Below are 22,053 nucleotides of genomic sequence, written 5' to 3'. Positions count from 1 at the left end.
TCTTTCCTTCCCCAGACCTCCTCAAGAACCAGTACAGTTGAAGCTCTAAGACATTTCTGTTTCCATACAGTCTGTTCACGATATATTTCATACAGGAGAAAACAGCTGGCCCTGAAATTCTCATGGAAAATTGGTCTTTATCTGTAATGGACGATTTTCCCAAAATAAGAACTCTAGGATGTGCTCTGCCCTGCACAGCCCCATTATTCACCCAACATACCAGGGATTTCCACAATCCCTTCTTCCCAATTTAGAAACATACAGCAGGATTGGGACAGATCTGGAGCTGATATAAATAAGTATCATTTCACTGAAGTTGTGCCCATTTACAAGAGCTGCAAATCTGGTCCAGACGCTCAATTAACAGAATTTCAGAGCATGGATCTTCTGGGATCCCTTATCCATGTCCGGTAATAAAGTACAGAGGGGTTGGGGCAGGCAAGGTGCATTTGTCTGCATGTGCAGGGGGTGGGGGACCATTAAAACAATTTAAAATAATAACAATATATAATGTAAATAAAGTGCTGCTCAGTAACAAGAACATCAAATAACTGCTAATAAATTGGGATCGATAAGTCAGGAAACTAGAAAACATGTGGAAAAATGTAGGAATGTGAATGTCATTTAAAGTAATCTGGTTTTTTCTCCATTCTCCCTAAAAGCCTGGAAATTCCCATTTCTCACGCAAGAGGTTTCCTTTTGCCCATGACCTTCAACTTCTTTCATCTTTTAAAGCAGCAAGGCATTATCAGAAAAAAAAATCTTTTTCCTCAGCATTGGCTTTTTTTATTTCATTATCTGTTCTCACATCTACACTAACCTGCATATCAAATTGCAGATAGCTTTTACCTATTTACTCAGGAGAAATGCTGATAGACTGACTAACACTGAGTTGCAGCTTGCCCCAGCAGCAGTCCTCATGATGTAAGGGAACCATTTATAAACTGTGGTACTACACAGTGCAATTAAAGGTATCACCCTTTAGATCTTGGTACATTTCCCCCTTACTACTTAAATGAGCCAGCTCTATTCCTCTTCAAATCCATGAAAACAACGTACTTAATTCGATGGCCTATTAGAGAAACCCCAAAACAAGCCAAATTCCCATTTTGTACACTTTTCTCAGCTATCTGTGGATGATGAAATGGGATACCGATGTCATGGTTTTAAGTGAAGATTTTTCTTTCCACAGAACTTAAATATCTTCAAAAGCAACAGATACTTGTTTTGGTAAAAGCAGACTTTCAACAGCAACGTTTTTCAAATTTAAGTCATATAGAAACACTAACAGCACTGACATGCCTTTCAGTTCCCTTCCTGCCTTCCCTAGTAAATCCACGCCCACCACGTTATTCATTGGATTTATGGGATTCGTATTTTAAGCTTTCGAAACATCATACACAGAATCTGGAAACTACTAAATTTTACTTAAACTGAACAGAAAAATATTTTGAACCCAGAGTTAGATCATGTTTTCACAGTTTGCATACTTTCATCACTGTGTTGCCATAATGGTACCTCACCCCCAGCAAAGAAGCCTACCCAGGAAAGAGGGGACTTGTGCCGCATCAGTGTTTATTTCTGTCTCTCTAACTTCTTTGCTCAGCGTGCAAGTATGCACGGCGTCTCTCCTCCCCACCCACGTATTTTACTTGGTTAGCCCAGGTTTCAGAAGAGAGGTGGGTTTAGATACAATTTGGGAAGCAACTTCCAACAACACCTAGACAAAGAGAAGGGGCTCCAACACTCCTTACAGAGCTGGGTACCTCCACCCCTCTTTCTCCCCCAGAAGTGCTGCTTGTCCCCTGTCCTGGAGCCTGTCCCCTGCCCAGGACCAACTGCGTGCCACCTCGCATTGTGGTGGAGACGGAGCGTGCAGGACCTCCAGCTTGCCCAGCCTGCTACAGCTCAGAGAGCTGCTGAGCTGGAAACGCCTGACAGCAGCGCAGGGATTTCTGCCTCTCCTGAGCTCTTGCCGCCTGGGTGGTTCGCCTGACAGAAGCAGGATTTTGCGCTTAGGAAGCACGTGTTGAGCTCAGAGGTGGGGACTCCATTCCAGAAATGCCCTGTGTCGCTCTGGGGTGGGAAACAGACTTTTCTTTCAGAGCTCAGACTTGCTTGAAGCTACTGGGGTTTAAGAGAAGTTGTTTGAACTATGCCAGGCCCATTCATATCACATCTTTTCCCCAAGAAGACAGATTCTTTATAGAAGAGAAGATGACGGAGAACATTTGCAAACCAGTTGCCAACTCTACACCACATGGTATGGGAATCAAAGACAAGCAAATGTTAGCCAATATGAGTTGGAAAGATGCATATGCAACTGTTCTGGCCATTTGACTCTTCCTCCGTACTGCTGTGTAGCGGTGATCCTAAAAGGGGTAATTCTGCTTTAAACTCAACCTTTGGCAGTGTATTCTTCTTTCTCACCTGGATATTCATTTATAGCTACTCTAAAGTGGGACATATCCTAGTTTGCAAAAGGCACAACTTTTGTCTTTTTACTTCTGGAAATCATTGTTAAAAAGGCTGTGACAGTTTTCCTTGCTTTTTCCAAACAGAAATATAATTTTAATTATTTCAGCTCCACCTTTACTGGCTGGAATTGGAAGCTTCCAGACATCTGGTACTAACTTGCTGAACCAGATGGTATTTATTGCCAGAACCTCCTCCACCCCCACCCCAAATTTCATGCTGGTCATGTTTGTGCTTGACAGTCTGTCACAGGGTCTGCACGTGGCTGTAGATTTTGCCCTGCATCCCCTGGCTAGCATGACTCTAATGTAAGAGCCAAAATGACACTAAAGCCTGGTTTAGGGAGACGTCTCTTTTCAGGAAACCGAAACAAGGAAATCATAACACAAACTGAAAGTTAAGCTCTTGCTTAAGTGCCTTCCTGATTTAGGGTTTAACCCTGGAAGGATATATCTGTAGCCATGGAGCTGGTTTTCTTACAGTTCCCGGTGTCCTGAGTCAAGATTAGCTTTCATTAATCCTGCTTTAGCGGTACAGGTCCCCGTGGCACCCCACCTCGCAGGGCGTCGGAGAGCGGAGAGACAGCAGCAGTCCTTCTGGCAGCACCCAAGGGATGGACCCTGCAGCTTCTTCTGGCACGTGGCCAGACGCAAGTCCATCATACGATCGAAATGGAAAAAGGCCCTGTCGCGTAACGGGAAGCCTTCCTGCCGCATGAAACACATAATCATTCATTGGGTCAGTGTAACCAGTGGGACTGTGCGCGTCTGGTTGCCCAACCAGAGCTACAGAGCTGCCGTGGGGCCGCAGTGCAGCATGGATGGGGAAGCAATGGCTTCTCAGTGGAGTTGGCACGCACGTGCACTCCCACCCCACAACCAGCGTGCACCCACCAAATGAAAAGAAGCTGTATTTTAGTTATACGTGGGGGACATGTACTGAGCATGCCCCAAGGGCCCTGGGAGAGAAGGCACCAGAGGACAGGCAGGAGACTGCTGGGACAGTAAACTAGGCTCACATGCCCTGCCCACATCCCCAAGAAAAGAGAATAGCTGGCATCAGGCTGTGGGCAGCATTAAATACTCACGACAGGATCTGGGTTTTGGTACTGGTTTCCATCCCCTGACGCATCCAAAGCATCATATAAGAACAACAGCAATAGTGAAAAGTAGCAATATTGCTCATGAGATGGGAGACACAAATTCCCCTCTGATGTTCAGGGCAGATTAAAATATCAAGATAAAACCATGTTATTGTGCGAAACCAGCCAGACCTGGGTATGCCTGTGCTACCCCACACCGGAGGAGACAGATCAGCTATGGAGTCTGTTGTCTTTCTGTGCACGCGTGCATGCAACCCACGTTTTTGGAGTTATGTAAATACATCAAAGGGTTGCAGAATTATGTACAGCTCTAGAGCTCACCAGATGTGATTACATTGTTTTTCCTTTTTATAGTCTAATCAAAAGGATTAGACTTTTTAATGTACACATATACTGCCAAATTACTGAGAGGCTGAACGTCCCCTCTATATGGGGGATAGTACGCATCCCTCTCTCGTACATTTCCACACTCATGTTACCTTGCAGACGGGACCACAGGTCCATTTTCCATAATCTGGCATGCTACGCTCACCTGAAAAAACCAGCAGGTTCCTCCCGATGTGTCCTACACCCCCCACTAAAGTGCTGCAAGAGAGCATGACCGGGCAGTCAGCAAAACTGACGGAAAAAGGCTCCAGGCCAAACTCCCGGCAAAGCGACGCCCACGCAGAGCAGAGCTTGGCTGCAGCAAATAAAGAAACATGGTCTGCACTGCTGTTCTGCCGGGGATGAATGTGGCCCAAAGTACTTATCTGTAAAGGGAATAATACTCAAAACACAGCCACAGTGCGTATCCAATACTAGATAATGAAGGGCTGCTTAATCAACAGCAAATGAGATGCCAGAATTGCTGGGCCAGATTCCTGGTGCAGTGAAAGAAAGGACGATATTAAACGGTTACCCAAGCACAGGCTGCATGGGAGAGAGCAGTGCCAAAGCTCTGCCTGCAGGAGAGCAGCTCTCTCTGAAGAGCCCTGTATCACTGCTGCTGGGACAGTAAGAGCCTGCACTTTACAAATACGTGAATGTCAGACAGCATGAAAAGCTATGAATGGCACACAGCACTGGAGATTTGCACACACACACAGACACACACACTCCAGTACAATGAATAATACAGAGTGGCATTGCACCGAATTTCTATCAGCATAACTTTAGGATGTTTATCATTACTCACAGGAGGTGAATCCCTGAACAGTTATGCAGACTATCCTAAGTGAGTGCCAGCAGGACTTTCAGACCCCCTTACACTGTCATGCAACTGTACTTGTCACATATTTTATAAGAACTGATGTTTTTCAGCTGTTGGGGAACTTTTGAGACATCCATTTCTGGATTGTTTTTTCTGGAAATCTCTTTTTGTGCTTCTGGGTCCTACCAGCACTGGTGAGACTATGTAAAAGAGAGAAAGGTTGGGATATTCAAAAGGCAGAAGGACTACAAACCTGCTCTCAATGGTGTGTAGAAACAGTGTAAACTCCTGCTGCTGTAGCTTAGAGCTGCACTTCTTTGGTAGATGAATGCCCTACGTGTGGTTTTCAGCCTTTCTGTGATTTGTGGACACCTAAAATCATTTCAGTTATGGTGGGAGCCCTTGTATAGCAAAATTTAAGCCAAATTCAGGCTTGCTGCACTTTAGAAGTAGTCTACAGATCTGAGGAGCTGTAAGGATCACTAACGGAAAACCAGTGTGCAATCATTCCCCTAGTGCTGCTGCTGCTTTATTCATATCATAGGGCTTTATTGAAATTAAGTTATTACATTAAGTTATTAAGTTCTTTAAATTAAGTCCTTTAACAGGACCAAGAAGAGAAGAGGTGAAATCCTCATCCACTGAAATAAACTGGACTCTTGCCACTGTCTGAAGCAGGCCAGAAATTCACCCACTCTGCTTTAGTTGATATGTGCAAAACTCAGGAGCAGAAGATTGTTACAAGCATGCAATTTGGGAACTGCTAAACAAACAAAACAATAAGCTTCTTGCACAGCATGGTACTGTAAGCTTATGCCTCCCCTTCTCTAATACTTCCAGGTTTAGAAGAAGGTACTGTAGAGCCAGGTGAGCGGCCGGAGTCAGCTCCTGCCGGCACCCGAGGTTTGCCCAGAACCTGAGGCGAGCCCTGCCGGGGGCTGAGGCAGACCATGGCCCACTCTGCACTGCAGACGTGTATTTCTGGGGGGAAATGGCTCAAAGAGCAAAACCCAGTAGTATCTAGCAGAGAAAGGCCCAGAACTGAAGTCACAGGAATGTTTATAATTCAGCATTTGTAAACGAGGGCTCCGATGAGCAGACTGTGAAATACAACTCTTCCAACCCAGGGCCAATATTGACAGTAAGCTATTACATAGCAGAGCTGCATGACGTGGGCTTAAAGCTTTTATGTTTAACTTGTGGTTGGGTATAACCACTTCAGGTTTTGTTTTGGGGGGTTTTTTTGCTTCTTTTGTTGTAACCTCTCTGCATTTTAACAGCCTCAACAATAAAACCCTGAGGAAAGATCCTGCTACACTCAAGAAATGCTACTGCCAAAGCAGTTCACCTGCAGTCAGTGTGTATTTGTTGTTAGGGTAAGACTTCATGATTGCAGGTTCATACCATGAATAAAACAACAGTAAAGGACAAGAAAACCAAAATAGTAAAAGATGTGTCAATCAGCATTTCTACAACTTTCCACTCTCAATGAAAACTTTTTGTACTCATCCTGCCCTTGCAGGACTGAACTCAATGGATGTGTTGTGCACCATCTGATGTGCTTAGCTGCAGGAGTGAAGCGATGCTAAGTGGCATTGTTTGTTACAGTAGTAAATTAAGATCAATAGATCTGGGCTAGGAGAATTTCCTAACCTGTGAACCTAGTACACTTCTCTTCTGTACTTATAAGCACATTAAATAAGTTGTAAGTTCTTTGAGAGCAATTTAAATAGAAGAATAACTCATTGATAATTTTCCAATTACATCTCTTTGATAGTTTGGATGGGTTTTTAATAATATAGCATTATTTGTTTAAAAAAATCAGTGGGAGAAGCAAAAGCTGAGCGGAGCTGGTCGGCTGATGGGTTTCAGTTCTGGCAGCTAAAAACAAAGGTTTTTCACTTTCAAGAAACACCTGAAGAAGTTAAAAATATGAGTGCTAAATCTCTTTTTTTTTTTCTTTTTTTTTCTGGAAATAAAGAAAACTTCCCCACCCAGCCCTCCTCCTGAAAAGCCTCCCGAGGGTTTGGTTTTACGAGCGGCTCATGCTGATAATTTCTCTCCCTCACACAACGTTAACACTATTTCTGTCAGTCAGATGAGACTGCTGGTCTAACTGGCAGCAAATCACCTTTCTGATGGGACTCCCTTCCAGCAGCACTGGTTCCCCACTGCAGCGAGTTGTGGTGCCCCCGGAGCAACACACGGCAGGAGGGAGCACCTACCAGCTCGGGGTGGTGGGTAGGTAAGACTTGTCCCTGTTGACAGTGGACATGAGTTTGGCGCGGTTCAAGCTGACCGTGAAACCACAACTTGAATGTTACCGTAAGCAAGTCAGTAACTGAAGAATAAGCCATGTGTCACCATCTGTTTGTGAAGGCACAGATGGCCAGGGTTTACAGTTAGCTCTGTACTAATAGCAATACTCCAGGTCCTCAACGTCTGTGGGGGCAAATGGATGCATCTGTCTGAAGACACGTCTATGCTGTCTGTGTCTATGTCTGTCTCTCCTGGAGTTCATCGAAACTGAAGATGGACTTTCTACTGGGATACAGAGCTGATCTGTGTACATTTTTCTTGGAGGGGTCAATCCTCCTACAGGGAAAAGACAGCAAATGTTCCCCCTCTCCTTCCTTTGAATGTGGAGCCAGTGGAGAAGGCACATTTCTACGCTACCACCCAAAAGTATCTGTGCAGCTACTGCTTATCTTACGTTCCAGCCCATGATCTCAGGGGAGGATACAGCCCTAAATTAGCTCATTTACAGTAGGAATTTTAGACTACAGCCAAAAATATTTGTTTTTATTAGTACTCCCTATATAGTACGCCTCTGACCAATAACTTGTTTTATTTATTTTTTTGGCGAATTACCATGTTCTTATTCAAAGCCATAATGAGGATTATATATCAATGTGGAATGCAGAGCAGCTATTCCTGAAACTCCCAACTGCACATAAAAGAGTTTGGAATTCCCCAAACACTATCTCTTCAGTCCAGGCCACTTACAAATGTGGTTAACATGAATGAAGTAATATCTTCGGAAAGGAAGGAGACTTTTGAGTCACGTCTGACACATTTAACTACACCAACCACTTTCCATAGCTCAAGGTTTTGACTGTCTATCCTAATACCATGCAGGGGTGTTTGATAATGATTACTCCCTGATGCTTATCCTGTTACAGGATACTTATACACATGCATGGGATACCAAGGGGAGAGTGAACGAATGAATTCAAGACTTTGTGCTCTCCAAGTGCAAAACCACAGAGGTCACCAGAAAAGTTCCCAGATCAAGTCAAATTCCTGCTTGGTGCACTTTGCTGCCTTTCTGTTTCATGCTAGAGCTGCCTGGTCGGATTTCTGTGTTTAACTATTCAAGCTCAGCTCAACTCCATGCTTAGCTGAAGGTGTCCGCCAGTCAGCTCCACAAGAGCAAGACACGTGGCCACGAAGTAACCACCACATAATTTCTGTCTGCAGATTGTAATTACGGACCTTAGTGCTCTACAGAAATATGACTTTCCAAAGAAAAACAGTGCATTGTACAAAAGCAGGATGACATCAGGAGAGATATATAGTGACAAATAGTAGTTTCTAATTTACATTCATTCCACTGTTAAAGCCCAAGCCTGTTTCAAACATTTTAACCAATGCTCCACTTAAAATTACATCTGCGGAAAGATACACTCACTGTTATCAAAAGAATTACTAACAAATTATTTTTGAGGCTGAAGTCACAAGCTAAGGAAAAATAATATCTCTTTTTGAAAGATAAAAGCAAATGAAAGTGTTTTAGAATGTGAAACAACAAGATCCAATTCAATAATAACAAATTACGTATCAGCCTCCTGTGGTGCATGTTATCAGCTCCTTCAACCCTTCCTTGGCTACTGCCTCTTGGACTTTAAGGCCATTTGTTTGAGAAAGATTTGTGGATTAGCCAATGCTGGCATTCTGCACTCAGTTCTGGTACTTGAATTTTCCAGGCCAGAGGTAGCTGTGGGAACCTGAAGGATAGATGATGTACAGGAGATTAGACTAGATGCTCTAGCTGCCCTCTAGCTGTCAGATACCTATGCCTCTATTTTTAATTTCGTTCTCAAGAGATCTGTTTCTAATAAGCCCATGGAAAGTGCTAGGCAAGGATCAGTGTAAGTTTTTCACTACATGCAGCATTTGGGTGATACATTCATAATTTCAACCACATTTAAGCATCTAGTACAAACTGATGGCATACACATAATAAGCAGAAAACAGTAGTATTTTTAAAAAGTCATAAATAATTGTGTGAACACCTCACAGACTTTGAGGATGACTAATTGATTAAATTTGCATAATGAGAAATTACATACACCATACACTTTCAATAATTACTGAGTACATTAGACTAGTACATTATTTACTGCAGATTATCCAACAGTTCTGCCAAACCTAGAGAAGTCCTGAATTGTTACAGTTTAAAACAATATCTAAAATCCAAAGAATCTGAAATTAGATTTATGGGAGAATGAAAGTGTAATGTCACTTAACTTAGAAATATATGAGCAAGAAATAAAAAATAGTTAACATTTTCTCTGCTTTCAATAAATTTCCTTGGTTGTCATATTCAAGAAACGTATATGTTGTTCAGGAACAGAATGTACTGGCACCGAATCTGCTGCATGCAAGCGCTCACTTTGGGGATGCAACAAATGTTTCAGTAATCTGCACTGGAAAGTTGTCCTCCTTTTTCTCCCCCTAGGTTTCCGGAGGATGCTTCTTGTTCTAATGAGGAAAATAATTGTTTTAATGAGCAATATCATTTTATTGTTTTTTTCCCTGTATGTATGGACTCACTCTTGTTGGTCCAGGGTGCTGCAAAGAGGAGAGGCAGCTATGTATCCTGAGGAACTCACCCATGAGACAGGTCCATTGAATGCCTTCTTTGAAGTGGTCTCAGAGCATCGGTGGGAAGAAACTGCTGTAGTTGCCCAGCCTCTGCCTGTACACCCCAGTCACGACCTACCAACCCTTTTCTTCTGCTGTGGCACCTCACTGTTGGGGCTCCCTGTGCCGAATTTGCTCAGCTGCCCCCTTCGTGGGTGGGAGCAGTAGATGCACCTCCCCTGAGAGGTTCCCCTGGGGAGTGCTGGGCCTCTGGCAGGGAGCACAACGATCGCATCAAGCCCTAAGCTGGGCTCGACAAGAACTCTTCTGAAGCAAGTTAATCAAGAGCAGACTGTGTGAATGTAAACTACATCCCATAGCCACTCACTGAAGTATACTGACAATCCCTATCGCAGAGAAAATGCCCACAGAGATTTGGGCACATCCAAGCAATTAGGTTTGTGGACCTAAGGTGTTCCAGGGAGTGTGAAAAACGGTCCCATGTGTGGAAACTTTCCAGAAGGAGGCCTGACCTAGCCGTGGACACTCACTGAAAGTGAAACAACACTTGACCGAATAGTCAGCTGAGGTGTCTGAAGCACGTTTCTCCAGCACAGCTTTGTTTTCAAAGACATTTGTGGTGCCTGCTTCCCTTCTACAGCCATGTATGGGCATCCCCTGCATCAGCAAAAGGGCGGGGGGGTCAGCTCATGGGATGTCAGCAGCAGAAGGAACGGGTAAGTCCTCTGTGAAGGGATAAGCAAAACACGATAAAGAGGGTGATGGAAAAGCGTGGATGACCCTTCACAATCCCCTGCAGGACTTCTGTGGTTTTGAAACTCCACCCTAAGGACGGCAAAGAGGCTTCATGGCGAACAACATTAACCCAACCAACGTGACCTGCAACACCATTTTTTTCTTAAAGTATTCTTAAGACAAAGTATAAATACATGTGGTGATCCTTCTTCAGCATATTAGTAAATTAAGCCAGCTTCCAGTGGAAATGATCATTTCACTACAGAACAAAACTAAGCAGAATCTTTGATGTTCTTCAGACCAATTTTCCTTTCTGTTACTAAAAGGTTTTTACTCCTTTTGTATGTCCTTGGAATAAAATCCTTTCTTTCTATTGGTTTAATTTATCTTTTTACTTGTGGCAATTTCGTTTCAGATGTTGGAAAGTAAAAGAAAAAAAATTGCAACAGCTGTATAAACACGAGGTATTTAAGAAATAAAGCAACTTCTATTAAGTGTTGACTTGTACAGCAAAAAGTGCTTCAAAAGTACATATCAAATACTGGCACTTCCATTGCAACGTGAATCTCGCTTTATCAATAAAAAATGTTAATGCATTATAAAAATAGAAGTATGACGTATCCTTAGCAAGAAAGTACCTTGGAAGGATATAAGTAATCTTCAATAATGCTTTGATTTGTGACCTTCACAGCTTTGTTTTCATTTTTGCATTTGAAGAATGTCTATAAATAGCTAATACTGACTGAATGTATAATTTTAGGCTCATTTTTTCAGCATCTGGATTTTGCAGTAGCTTGCTAGATGAAACACAGACCTGTCACTTGTGAAACTGAAGTCTAAAGTTAAGTGTTTAGAAAAATAATATTTTGTGGATCTAAATGTATTTCCTAATAGTGAGTGCAAAGCTGTAACATAAAATTTACAACATGTTATTGAACCTGTGCTAAGCAAAAATGAAAATTTGACTTAGAAATGTGAAGAAACAAATTTCACATGGAAAAGATACTCATTAAGATCAACTGAAAACTCCTAGTATGTTTATTTCTCTGTATTGCATGGGAAATGTTTGTATTCCTCCTCACACACTACTGAAAAACAGAGCTAAGAGAAACGCATTTAGCTCACCGAGCCTGATTTCACAGCAGGCAAAAAATGCAGCGAAAGCAGCGCATGGGGTTTTGCATGTGGATATGTGAAAAAGAAACATTAACAATTATGATGTGTTTTACTTACAGCTGGCTGGAGAAGAAAAGCAATTGCAGGTTAAGGCAGGTTTTGCTCACCCTGTGTGCTTTTCCAGCAGAACCTTGGAAGGCCCCGCACAGCGAAGAGTTACAGATGCAACCACCTCTGCACTTTGGAAGTAGTTGCCCCAAAGCAAATGGAACTAGTTTTACTATATAAAGACATGAATAGGCCTTTGCAAGGATAAGGCTGCAGTTATCTTCTTGCTTAGCTTTAATTCAAAATCAGGACTTAATGGAACAAATACAGCTTATGGTCCAGACTTTTCTGTAGATGTAATAGGAAGTTTGAGAATGGGATACAGGAAGGTTTTCTTAAGCAGTGGGGCCCTTTATATTTAGTTATTCTGTAATTAGTTGTTTTTATTGACATACGGCATACAGATGGGCTTATACACTGCTATAGAAATATAGCCAAAGGTTATTATCTTACTACATTTATTGCCGTGCCTTCCATCATGACAGTTCACAAAAGCACACAACTAGCACAGGACCCAATCCCATTTAGGTTGAAGCAAACAGCAAAGCTATCACAGATTTCAGCCATGCAGGATCAGACTCCAACCACTACATGGGCATACACATGTGTTTCACCCACTTCTGAAGGGGTTTGTGCCTGGAAGGAAGCAGCAACTCTTCTAGCAGAGAATGCTGCTGCAGAAAATAGATAATTCCCAGAATCAGTAGAAATAGATGGCAATTTCAGAGATAGGAATAATTCAGATATTGTTTCTTTAGCAAGGGAAGCCCAAATAATGCCTTGCCCCTATGAAACTGGTACGTTCTGGATGGTATTTGAGGGCTGGTGCCTTTGCATGGGAGTTTTGTCACAGGAATTTAACACACATTGCCTGCACCCCAGGCTGGCCATCCACCCTTTCTTTTGGTTCAGCCTTACATAGGATACCTTGTCACAACAGACCTAACCTGAAATTAATTAGCTCTCAAGAAAAGGTTCTTCCAATATTTTTATAATCAAAATTTTTCCTTTGTTCTCTCCCTCCAAATCAACAGATCCCATCTCAAATTCTCCTGCTAAAAAATGATGAGACATAGACACATAACAATTTTGAGATTTTATGGTGGTTCAAAACCTGATTGTAGAGTCCAAGTTTAGAATAAATTTTTATATACCTCTACACATTTGTTTGGATTTCAGCCACTCTTCCCCGAAGGTGCAACCTTAAGCAAGACCCATCAGTATGTTTTAATACAACAAATAATTCCCCTTCTTTTTTCCTCCTGCCCTCACCACCATTCTGCACATTTCCCCAGCTCCCACTACACCTAGGAGCTGCTCACATTTTTTTGTAGTGTTTATGTCTACAATATACTTAATTTCCAGGTCTCACTCCCATTCCTATGCTCAGTGAGAGCTGACAAATGTTTCATCCAAAAATTATTCAACTTTTCCCAATATTTTTTCTTCCAAAACCCCGCTGACTCTTCTGTGCTCATTCTGACCAGTTCCAACAACAATCAACAGTACTGATGGTAATGTGAGCATATGGCTTTTGTGTCAGCTACAGAGATGCTGTCAACAGAGGCGGTGTGTCCAGTGGGACTCCAAACACAGTGCTGCCCTGAGGTCTACCGTATGGTGAACTTCAGACCCACCATGGAGATCTAGCAAAGGAGAACCAATCTAGATGGCAGAGGACTACCAAAGCAACTGTGGTGTTGAACTGTGACCCTTTAAACTGCCTTCTGTTTGACATGAACTTACGATGTAGGCCAAGTTTTACCTCTATTTGTATCTTCTTCATTTGCCCCTCAAGAAACCCTTTCTACTCCTTACTAATGGAAACTCCCCACAAGATAACACAAATGCACAAGATACGAAACAGCACCAAGAGCACACCTGCTAGAGCACAGAAGGAAATCCCACCTCATGCTGGGAGAAGATGCTGTACGCGTTTAGCAATGCCTCCTGACTCTACCACATACTCCCTGCAGCACCTCGGTGTTCACGTGGTGGAACACACGTGGGGGGCTCTGGGGCAGGAGAACCACAGAACAACTGCGGCTGCATGGGACCTGTGGTGTCATCTGGCCCAACCTCTGCCCAAACCAGGACCAATTACAGCAGGTTGCTCAGGATCTTGCCTGGTCGAGCTCTGAATATCTCCCAGGCCAGAACTACATCACTGCTCTGGCCACCTGTCCCAGTGTGTGGCCACCCTTACAGCAATTTTTTTTTCTTGTTTCTAGTCACAGTTTCCACTGTTGCAACTTAAACTGCAATCCCTTGGACTTTTGCTGCACGCCTCTGAGAAGAGCGTAGCTGTCTTCTCTACACCTTCCCATTACGTAGCCGAAGACTGCAGTAAGGGTTTTTTTTTGTCTGTTTGCAAACTTTGGACCTTTTTCATTCATGCTTTTGATCTCTTGCTCAGTGCTACGCTGGCTTGCTACAATAGTCAGGTGCTAACGCAATTCAGTCGAGCTAAAAAAGAGAGATTTAATCCATCTCTGTGGGTGCGTCTGTAGCTGTGTGTAGTGTTACAAGTGAAGGCATTATTTCAAGAGCATATGAACCCTTAAAATAATGTTAGGATATGTTTCATTTCGGAGGGCCAAATAGGCATTGTAGGTATCTCATACTGACTACATGTTAAAATACCTTTTTGCCATCCACGAGTGAAGTAAAAAGAATAGGCATGTGGCTGTGGTGGCCTCATCAGTTCTTCAAACCACTGGCTTGCCATGTCACAACTAATGTATCATCATAGCTTTAGTAAGTATTCAAAGCCCTAGTGCAGCTCTAAAAGTTCATTTTGTGTTCTCTAAAGTTACTAACCATTAGACAAAGTCATATATGTCAGTATTAAAGATTTTTTAGACATGTTAGCATGTAGATTAAGATTTATGTTTTCTGTAACATCAGTCTTGCATTTCCTTAAACAAATGTACTCCTAAAACAAAAGAAAAAAAAAAAAGCTGCAAGTTCAAAGAATTTAACTGAGTGATGCAAAATATTTCCTTTAAATGTAGATCCAATTTCTTCCACTTTTTTATGTGCCAGGTGTGTGTAAATGTCAAATACCAGATCTGTAACAGCAATGAGTCTTCTTTTTCAGTAGAATTAAAAAAGTAAATTATTATCCTTCCCACTCCAAGCTCTGACTCATCTTTGCGCAACCTGCTAATGAAATATAGTTGGGATGAAAAAGAAACAAATCAGCATTGTCACTTCCACTGTCTTTGATGCTTGCAGTTGCAGTATGCCATAATTTTAAACACAGCAACTTGGAAGCTTACTTTTAAAGTGTTCGTAGAACTGGTTGTATATTATTCATGTGCTTCATCTTTGAGCAGCTCATACCTTGCAGAGGAACCCCTTCAGTAGCTAATTGACTCAGTCTCAGATATGAACTACAGAGATCAAAGGCCCAGATCCTGCTCAGCTCCCACTTGTATCAGCAGGCTTCGGATTTGACCCAAACTAATATGGAAATGAGCAGTGGAGGAGAGGGCACTCTGAGATTGGTCAACACACCAAAATGAGGAAAGCAAACAAAGGAATCAAATTCCATTGCTGTAGAAGGATGTGCATGGCGGGGAAAGTTAGCTAGGATGGTATTAGTAATGGGTATGAAGCTCTTCCTTCATAGTATACAAAAGCTGTATTTCCTAAGGACTCAGTGGTACGCATGAACTTGTTGTAACGAACTGGTTTTTGAGTGCCAAATGACTTCAAAATTACTCAGCATTTCCCCCAGACAATGTCACAACAACACAGATCCTACAGCATTAATTCCGTCTTGCCTCAAGTAACCAGCCCCAACATCCTTTTTCTCCTCTCCTTGAAGAAAGGCAGGAGGAGACAAGAGCTGGTGTTTTCAGAAGCACCCAAAGTGCAACAATTTGAAAATCTTCATCCCACTTCGGAGGTCTGTAGGGCAGCTGGGGACCCACATACTACCATCTCAGGGAGACCATTTTCACCATCAATGGAAAAATAACATGCTCCAAATATCTTCCCTTTTCCACTGGCTACAGATCGTAGTCCTGATGGAGTTTAATGGAGACAAAACACCCTTCACAGGGGTTCTGCTTAGCTGGGAGTAAGCAGGGCACTATAGTCACAGGGTAAGGAACAATTAGGCCTACTTTATATTTGTGAAACAATTAGTCATTAATTAGGCCAGTTTCACATTTGGAAAAGGGGAATAGCTTTAATTAGAGTGGAATTACATCCCTCTGACAGACTTCAGAGGGAACTCTAATGGCAGGATGCAAACTATAAAGTCTGCCAGGCTTTTACAGCATTTAATAGCTTATGGAGCATATTGTAAGTATACAGTCCTTTCAGTATGTATAACAACCATCTGCAACAAAACCCCACGTCTCTGCCAGGATCAGAGTTACTAAATGGGGGAAAAAAGAATTTTAAAACAGTAACCAAATCCCCAGCTTGGATCAAGCATCTTCGTAACTACATTTGGGCAGCTTCTCTCCCTAATCTAGAAACTTTTCTTTTCCCATGGAATTCTTGCCACAGAATATAAAGAAAACATGAAGTGCCACTTCAGGAGATAAATATTTAATGTCTAGCTACAGAGTATACTTCTTCCTCTCAGTCATACTTTTGTGTAGCTATTAACTAGAGGAAGGGTCTGCACATGAACTTGCATCTAAATAAGTAAAATGAATTTAATTGATGCCTTCTGTTACTCACGCTGGGGCTGAAAATGGGCACCAGTCTCAACATAAAAGTTTCTTGGGAGCTGCAATTGTTCTGCAACTTAGTTTCCATTGACTTAGCTTAAAACCCCTTCCTTGCACAGCGATAAACAGCAAATCTTCCATTGTAAGCTGTGGGATCACTCCTATAGAGTCCAAAAAGAACCGGCTTTGAGGCAGGACAATCCAATGAAAGATATTTACCTAAAAATACAAGCATATTCCCATCCTCTGAAATCAAAATCAAGCAAGATGGAACCATAAGCAGAGCATGTTAAAACCCTGCAGAGCAGAGAACAGGACAATGTGGTACTGGTGACGGGAATACTGCTGATATTTTTATTTCTTAGTGGGAACCACTCCAAGCAAGACACTTCTTTTTTGAATGTAGGAATGACGACTTCACAGAATTTTTTTCAGTGAAAAAAAATGCAGCTTTCAGCTACCCCTAGCTATTAGAAGAATTGAACCAAGTTTCGAGAACAGTCCTGCCTCCAACAGATTTTGTGGGAACTAAGAAAAGCCCCGGCTCCTCTCCCTGCCCCGGTGGCTCGGTGGCTGCTGCGCTCACTCGGCCCGTGGAGGAGGCAGGTTCAGCTCCATCCTGCGCCTGCATCGCAGCTTCCCGGGACCATGCTCCAAGGGACGTGCAGCAGGATAGTCAAAAGGCGCAGTGGGCCTTTTAACAGCTCCTTTTGGCAACATTATGTTTTAGATAAATAATTAGACATTCGCTGCAGCAGGGACTCCCATGGATGCGTCTGACTTTCCACGTGTTTCAGCCACGGGGCTACAGTCTTTTTCAGCCTATGACTAAATGTTTTACTCAAAAACGGACCCACCCCTACAGCGGGGATGGAGGGAGGCCGATTGGGCAGCACCCTTTAATACTGTAATGAGGATATCCCAAACAGGAGAGATCCCATTTTACATCCGCACTCTACTTAAGCCACAGTAGGGATTTGAACCGAGGTCTGGGTGTTCAGAGCACCCTGGAAAATGTGTTTCCATGGACCTGTAAGGGAATCAAATTTGTGAACTTTTAAGGCTGAAACAGGAAGAGCTCAGGGACAACACTTCCAATGGTCAGATTCACAACAGTGCTAAAGAAGCGTACAGAAGAACAAATTATTACTCTAAATGTTTTAAAACACAATTGTGGACACCCACCCAATGTTGTGGAAGTCTGTGAAACAAATGAAAGGGATTTAAAAATAATAATTTGGGCTTAGGAACAAGAACTCCTTACAGAGAATTTCCTGCCCCTATAAATGCTCCCTCTTCTCATCTCAACTGTGGAAAAATACGATACTTCTGGTAACTGAATCTCAAATTATTCAGGACTACAGATTTAAACCAACACCTTCGGTGCCAGTTACAAGCTTGCTGGAAACTAACACAGGTGACACCCCCCCAGCCAGCATGCTCTTCCTGCATGCACTCATACGAATTAACAGGTAAACAGTGCACCCACAGTGCATAGTTATTTTCCGTAATCACTGGAAAAAACTCATTCCAGGAGTAATTTCATAGGCAGATTCCCTGCTCAACTAACATGCCCTCAGGATACAGGCTGTCTCTAACACAGTCATCATGTCAAAGGCAAACAAAGAAAAAGAGCATAACATGTAAGAGGGAACGTAGAGGCAAGTAAGGAGACAATTTATTTCTTAAAAGAAGATGTTGCTCTCCACAGGAAAGAAGAAGAGATAATGGCAAAGGAAAAGCAGAATAACACATTGACCACCTGTCATGTCAGAAGATAAAGGAGGATAACCAATACCCTACTTTGTGCCAGTCTCCTCTTTACCCTTTAGAATAAAGTAACAACAGCACACACTGTCTTGTATGTCCAGGTTGCCCAAGGGTTATTATGACCACTATGACCTTTTAAATCCTCTCTTATCTTGGAAAACAGCTTTTACTTTATGGCAGGCCCGTAGAAAGAGAGCACGACAGAGGGCGTGACGGAAGTCACCATATAGTTCAACACAGTAGAAAAGCAGCTCTGCACTACCTGCACATGGGAGGAAGTTCCCTGTCTGTTAAAACAGGGTGGGCAGCCAGCTATGGCCATGCAGACCTTTTGAAAGAAAAGACAAAGTCGCCTCACATTTGCCTACAGACAGCCATGTATTCAGGTTGTTTTATCATTTTAACCCAAAACAAAAATTTTTTTTTCAGAATTTTTTATATTGTCATTGCATTTTGCACCTTTAGGTACAATATTCCTCACCTTTATCACCATCGCCTGCATGTCTTGATGCATCACCTTCATTTGCTCGTGGAAAATGAAACCATAGTGTATCCACAGTGTTGAAAACACTCATATTGCTGTCATTCAATTATTCAGAATGTTCTTAATTCTCACATTTTTTTATTATAATTGAAAGAAATGAGATAGGGGCATTCCCTAATCACCTCTAGTTTTCAAGAAAACAACGTCTGCCTGTCATTCCACTTTAGTAGTGGTGAGATAGCAAGGAAAGACAAAGATAACATTAGTACAAATAGTTTCTCAGAATATTGTTTCTTCCCATAGCAGCAAGAAGCACAGACAACTGTTTTCCAAGTAGGCTAGTGATTTTTTCAGTCCGGTCAAGACAAGAAAGAAGCCAGATTTTCAAGGACTGCTCAGCACCCATCTGCTAAAAGTAAGACTCAAAAGAAGACAAGGAACACCCAAACTCATTAATTACTTCGAATAGCTTAATTACACTTCATTAAAGAAAAATTACTCTAACCTACATTATTATGATCTACATAACATTTACCCACTTGTTTTACACAAATTTGTGTTTGAGTGTAGCTGTGTTTTTCTTGCACTTGGCACGGAACAAATCATGAAATAAAATAATTTAGCAGCAAACCACACATACTCAGGCTGACATATACACCCTTAAACATGTAGGCTTCCTACCCATAGAGTATACAACCTGAAGAAGCTGAAAGATTGACAGAACACAGACCATCATCTGGTCCTGATTTCTTTCGCCAATACATGCTACACATTTCTTCCAGTTCTTCTGGCTAGCACCTTGATATAAAAAGCAGTAAGTTCTCAACAACATCAGTAAATTGGACATTCCTTCTGAGCCCTTTCTTTTTAATGGCTATGCTGCCGCTCAGTTTTCCAGGCTCTCTCTGGCTGTTTGGAGCATGAGACATCCACAGTCATTGCTGATGGCAATGGAGGAGGATGATGGGCAGCCAGTGAGCTCCTGCCACAAAGGCTAATTGTGACAGCAACAAATCTCTGGAAAATACCCATCAAACAGCTGGGAGGTCAAAGGAAAACATCTTGATCGGTGACCACCAAGCCACCTTGGGAGCTACCAGCATGCCTGGTGGGTTAGTAGCAGCAGATACACTCAGAAGTCCACTGAGCTGATGGCATCCCTTTGCTTGATATTTACCAGCATGGAAGAGTCTCCATGTGGCACTGTCTGTAGCTGGCTCCCTTGTATACTGAGGTCTTGGGTTGCTGAGATCTGTCTGGACAGTTTCTGCATAGTATGAAAACAAGACGTTGTCATAAAGTCCAGACAAATTTATGTTGGGAGGGGGAATTTCCTCCCCTGAAATTCTTGTTCTCACATTTTCCTCTGCCTGAGACACTATCTCTTCTGCTCGTCCTGGGGAAGCCATGGGAATGAAAAAAACAGGAGACTTTGTCAAGGGCAGGACTGGTCTGTTAATCAGCAAAATAAATGAACCTATAAAACTCATATAACCTTGCAGTACATAAAGTAAAACTGCCCTGGTGGTGACAGTTTAATTCTAACTACTCTTTGCCAAAGTTTCGTTCTGGGTATGAATACACAGGTTGTCCAAAGGAGTAGCATATGCCCCTTCTTTCCTAATTTTGAGCCACTTCTTTCAATGCACATAGTTCAAGATAAATCAGATGTTAAAGGAGATATTTATGATATCCAGGACTCAATAAACCGCATTTACACTTGCAGTACCTTGGCTCTTTCTGGACTGAAAAGACTATAAGACCTCATGTATACTTGTATAAATAAATGAGTATATGAAATTTAGTAACAGGAGCTCTTGTGACTCATAGGAGTCTTTGGAAAAATCCCCACTAATCTATTAATAATAAAGAATCTGTAATGCTAAAATTGCAAACCCCAGCACGTCCCCTCTTCTTAGCATACCAGAGAGACTTTTTTTTCTGGTAACAGTAGCATATTCAAGACAGCACAGGCTTGACACAAGCCTAGTTCAAATTCTGAAGCCGGATACCTAGAATTAAGAGCATTCCCATGCAAGATATTGGATATTCAGCAAAATTCTCAGCTCAATGTGAAAAGCTAATATTTTTAAATGAGATAAGTATGAAAGTGCCCAGTACAATCAATCAGTGTAGAATTCCTAGTGTTACTGGACTGGATATCAAATTGTCTTCATTTCTTGCTGCTCCTAAATTAGAAATTCAGAGTACCACAAACATGCATTGAAGTGCATAAGATGCTAGACAGGGGAGCTGGAACTTCTGGCACAGATGAAGGTGTTGCTGGTAGTTTGATACCAAACATTCAACTAGGACATAATGTATAGTATTGACATTTTACACACCGTGATTAGGTTTCAGAGTTATACCCCATGGATAAATTAAGTGCTCTCTGCTTCGAAGAATTTTTTTCCCATGCTGTCTACAGATATACAGATGTGACAGAGTCACTTGGATTACATTTCAAGGTTTCCTTTATAGGCACTGTGTCTAGGGACCTAAAGTTTTGATTGTGCAGCACAATTCTGCTACAAGAGGTGGTTTCTGGAGCCAACTACACATCCAAGAAATTCAGCAGCAGTTCACAGAGCTCTGTATCCCAAAGGGCACTGTCTGTCACTCTTGCACTTAACTTCAGTACAGAAAACACATAGATTGTTTCCTACTTTCTGTCTGTTCTCCATTTCTGAGCACCGATGTGACCATCCCTTCTTATATTTCCAGGTTCCTAAATTGGACAAATAATATGACTGGAAAAATACATACAATATTTCATCAACCATTAAAGGAAGAGTGCTGTGACTGGGAGGCCTAAATTCCTTTCTTCTTTTCTTTGTTAGTCTTTGTGTATGTTTTATTTTTTATACAGTGCTTCAGGCATCACTCAACAAATGATAATCTCCCCACATAGAGTCACAGTACAATAAACAAAGTTAGGTGGAGAAGATCCATTTAGCAAGGAGACCACGGTGGTTCCATTTTTAGCCTAGTTCTTCAAGCAATGAGACGTGAGATATCATACTGTGTGCATATATGAGTGTTTCTTAACCTTTTCTTCCATCAGCTTAGGAATCATCATCAGCCCAGTTTTCCCAGAATTTAACAGAGGGTTAATAGACTTGAAAATACTACATTGCATAAAGAGTGAGGGAAGCAAACAGCTGAGTGAAGTAGGGAACCACTGTTAGTAGCTCCGCAGAGGGGAAAGCTAAAAAGGAGCAGTGTTAATTAGACATCAGAGAATTCACACAGAGCAGCACTGCCAAAGCAGGCTGATTCATTTCGCAGCTCACAGACTGCTGGTATCTGTGGATCTGGATCACTAAAAAAATGAATTTGCCCATCTGAACAGAACCACCTCTTTCTGTGCCCACAGTCCTGCCCGTCAGCAAGGACGGACAGCTTCGTAAGTGACAAGTTCATGCCATTATCTGAGCACTACCAGCACATGCTATGGTTGTCATCAACAGGGTCAGCTGCAGTCTACTTATGC

General features: G+C 42.2%; 1 protein-coding gene across 1 annotated transcript in view; it reads right to left on the bottom strand.

Annotated features, from left to right (window-relative positions):
* Nucleotides 1-22,053, bottom strand: part of ERG (ETS transcription factor ERG) — a 147,820-nt gene that overhangs the window by 109,115 nt on the left and 16,652 nt on the right. The window lies entirely within an intron of this gene.

The sequence above is a fragment of the Gymnogyps californianus genome, chromosome 1, assembly GCF_018139145.2.
Source record: "Gymnogyps californianus isolate 813 chromosome 1, ASM1813914v2, whole genome shotgun sequence".
Classification (NCBI taxonomy): domain Eukaryota; kingdom Metazoa; phylum Chordata; class Aves; order Accipitriformes; family Cathartidae; genus Gymnogyps; species Gymnogyps californianus.
The sequence above is the reverse complement of the archived record's forward strand: the minus strand, read 5'-3'. Positions and strand labels throughout refer to the sequence as shown.